The 4072-nt window shown below is 42.3% G+C and overlaps 1 long non-coding RNA gene across 1 annotated transcript; it reads left to right on the top strand.

The window, feature by feature from the left end:
* Window positions 1–1910: 1910 nt before the first annotated feature.
* Window positions 1911–2334, top strand: LOC131227302 (uncharacterized). The gene is made up of 2 exons (XR_009162187.1): window positions 1911–2048; window positions 2137–2334. It is a non-coding gene; the product is annotated as an uncharacterized LOC131227302 (long non-coding RNA).
* The last annotated feature ends 1738 nt before the right edge of the window (window positions 2335–4072 follow it).

Genomic DNA, 4072 nt, shown 5'->3' with positions numbered 1-4072 from the left:
CTTTCTTTTCATAGTGGATTCTGTCGCTTTGTGCCGTGGTTTTTTTCCAAAAGGGTTTTCCACGTTAAAACTTTGTGTTCTTCTGTGATTGCTTGTTACTATTGAATTGCTATCCTAGATCTAGATCTGTGTGATTCCACAGCACAAATCCCCAACAAGTGGTATCAGAGCAATCGTTGGGGCACAGATCTGAATCTGCAGGATTAGTAATAATGGAGAAACGGCAAGTTTGATACTCAGGCAAAAATAATTTTGAGTTATGGAAGGTTAAGATGATTAGCCTGTTAACCAAGCAAGGCGAGATTAAGGCTCTTGAGGAGCGAAAATCTACCATGAAAGATGATGAATGGAAAAACCTTGATAGTAATGCTTTAGCCTCTATCCGTTTATGTCTCACGGATGAGGTTCTCTACAACGTCATGAGGGAGAAAGCTGCGGCTAAGTTATGGGTGAAGTTAAAGAATGTCTATGTGAAAAAATCCTCTAAAAACCTCTTACATTTGAAGCGGCAGTTGTATAACTTCAAGCTGGCAGAGGGTGGAGATCTGAAGGCTCACATCAACAACTTTAATAAATTGATTTACAAATTACTGGATATAGAGGAAGTGATGAAAGATGATGAACAAGCATGTATGTTGCTGAATTTTCTTTCGGCGTCTTATGAGTTATTCAAGGACACAATGTGCTGCACGAATAAAACCCTGAGTGTCGACACCGTTATCTCAGCCCTTCAAGGGAAGGCTATGAGAAAGCTAAACGGCGACATGAGAATATCTTCTGATGCACTGTTTACAATGGGTAGGAATTCTGAACAAGGTACGGGTTCTTCAGGTTATAGATCCAAATCCAAGGGCAAGGGCAAAGGAAAGGTAAAGTGCTGGAATTGTGGGAAGGAATGACATGTGAAGAAGGATTGTGAAAATCCTAAATCGAAGAGAGAAGATTTTGAGGCTTCGTACAGGGAGGCCAATGTTGTCACGTCAGATGGATCGAGTGGATGTGATGGTGATGTTTTGTCTGTGTCTACGATCAAGCGGTCATATGATGATCGTAAGGACGAGTGGATGCTAGACACAGGGGCATCTTTTCACATGACTCCTCATCGGAGTTGGTTCACCAACTACAAAGAGTGCGATGGTGGACAGGTGTTTATGGGCAATGGCTTTGCCTGTAATGTTGTGGCTGCTGGTACGGTGCGCATCAGGATGTTTGATGGGGTGGAGCGCACCCTAACTGATGTCAGGCACGTTCCTGATTTGAAGCAGAATCTGATTTCTCTTGGTGTACTTGAGGCAAAAGGATGCAAGTACACAGGTATTGATAGTGCTCTTAAGGTATCTAAGGGGGCACGGGTAATCATGAAAGCGCAACGACTCGGTAACTTGTACAGGTTGATCGGGAGCACTTCAAAAGGTGGAGCTGCAGTGGATGTAGCGGATTCCACCTCTGCACATGTGTGGCATGTTGGGCATGGCCACATGAGCGGGCAGGGCAGGAAGGCTGAGACGTGCGGATAAGGATACAGAAGAATCACACGGCATGATCGTAGGATATCGGCGTGGTACAAGGATGACTCCAATATCGCAGGGGATTCATCTTATGGCTCTAGGTGAGCCTGGTGCTAAGAAGTGGAAGGTGACTATGGGCAATATAATGGATTTGTTGTACCAGACTGACATATGGGAGTGGGTGGAGCTTCCAATGAGCCAAAGAGTGGTTGGATATAGGTAGATCTTCAGGAGGATACAACATAGATACAGGGCGAGGTTGGTAGCGAAGAGTTATACTCAGAGAGAAGGGATCGGTTTCTCAAAGATATTCGCACGGACGGTATAGTAGATGTCTATTAGATCCATGATTGGCGCTTGTTGGCCAATGTGATCTTCAGTTAGAAAGATGGATGTGGAGTCTGCACTTCTGCAATGAAAAGTGAAAAGCAGATCTACATGAAGCAACCAGAGCAATTCGAAGTTAAAGGGGCTGAGAAAAGACTTTGTAGAAGGTCGTGGTTCGACCTGTCGCCTAGGCAATGGTTTGATTCCTTCATGGTGAGTTAGGAATTGATGACATGTAGATCGTTAATTATGACATGTTTGAAATCAATGTACTAAAGACTCAGTTAAGTGGGATATTCAGGATGAAGGATCGGGGGGCTGCAAAGATGGTTCTCGGCATTGAGACTGAAGGAGGAGTAGGCTTTGGTAATCATAGGAGGAATACCTTGTGTGTAGGTATTGATCAAGGATGTGATGGGCCAGGTAAAGCCGGAGAGCGTTCCCTACGCGTCTCTCCTCAAGTTTTCCTCAGGACATGTCCCAAAACAGATGAGGAAAAGTAGGATATCTCATGAGCCTTATTCGAATGCGGTTGGCAGTGTATGTCATGGTCTGGATTAGACCGGTTATTTCACAGGCTATCAATGTTGTGAGCAAGTACCCCGGCAAGCAATATTGGGTAGCGGTGAGATGGTAAGAAGACTACGTCTTTTCTTTTGGGAAGACAGGAGCAAAGGTGGTTGGGCATGTGGATTTAGATCCGGCAGACATGATCAACAAAAATGTTCCTGCAGAGAAGTTCAAGTTCTGTACAACTTCTCTAGGCTTAAACAATGGCGTAAAAAAAGGACGGAGTGTGCACGAGAAGCGTTGATTGAAATTATGATGCAATGAAGAGATAAAAGAAGAGGTCAAGAAGCTACATGGTTGAAGATTGAAGACTTGGTGGAGATTGTTGTCAGAAAAGAAGTCTTCAAGTCTTCTGCGTTGCTCAACCGATCAAGGACAGCTCGACTCGAAGTCCACCATGTTTTTTCTTTTAGGTGTCCGTGGTGCTCTACCAATCGAGGCCCAGGCTCGACCGGTCGAGGACCTTGCTCGACTAGTCGAGGGTCACGCAGATTCTGCACGAATTTTGTGCGGACTGCGTAAATTTGAGGCGGATTCGCGGAGGTGCGGAAGGGGGGTTTCATAAACTATAAATAAGGGTCCCTAGGGCTATTGTAGGGTATTTCACCTAATTAGTTTATGGCATATCTCTTAATTAAATTGATAGTTCGCAATTCAGTTCGCACGTGCATTCAAATTAATGCAGCATGAATGATCATTTGCAAGGGCCTTCTTTTTTTCTTTATTTTTATTTGTGTGTGTTTTCTGAAAATGTAACCACTAAAAGGTGTTGATTTTCCAAGAATAAACCTCTGCCATGACATATTTGCATTTGCTAGATTAGGTTTCTTGATTGATGGATTATTTCTTGAGGATTGGAGGATTGGGTCGAGATTCTTCCATATCTATGCCGTAAGTGCCTGCACCATGAGGACTTTATTGGTAGCTGCTGATTATGAAATGCCCCATCTATCACCATTGTTGCTCCACATAGGAAATTGAGAGACTTTTTTTTTAAGGGCACTGTTTTAGGCCATCCCATGATTAGATACTTGATAACCCAGATCATGAATCAACTTATCTTGGGACCTTTCATCATGACCTTCAACCTTTGTAATTGAAAGTTTGTGTGGAAGAGTGGGCCCTCAGGATCTGACAGTCTACATAATATGAGACCTCCACAAAGCCGAGGATGAATGGTCCAGATATAGCGGTCCACCTAATCACTACTGGAGCAGATTGGTCTAATCACCCCTTTGATTCTATGGTATAAATGGCATCGAATTACGATTTACAGCTTAGATCATTTAAGGGACAAGATATATGAACAATATTTCTCAATTTCCTCTATATCCTCTTATTATTGCTTGATATCATTTTCATGAGAGGACATCTTCACATTTATAAGGAAATACCTCCATTTATAGGGAAGGACTATGGTGAGAAAATCTGCAAATTTCTCTATTAAGGCAAAGGTTTTTCCCTGGAGAGCTAGAACTATAAAGGATGCTTTAAAATTTAAAGGTTTTAACCTAGAACCGAATATATGAAATGCAATTTTAGTAATAATAGGAGTGAAAGTGAAGAGTTAATTAATATTATAGACACAAAATGATCATTTTAAATATCTTGAGTCAATAGTTCACATTAATAGAGAAATTGAGAAGGAAGTTGCTCATAAAATTTAA

The sequence above is a fragment of the Magnolia sinica genome, chromosome 15, assembly GCF_029962835.1.
Source record: "Magnolia sinica isolate HGM2019 chromosome 15, MsV1, whole genome shotgun sequence".
In the NCBI taxonomy this organism is placed as follows: domain Eukaryota; kingdom Viridiplantae; phylum Streptophyta; class Magnoliopsida; order Magnoliales; family Magnoliaceae; genus Magnolia; species Magnolia sinica.
This window is presented reverse-complemented; position numbering and strand designations above follow the sequence as displayed.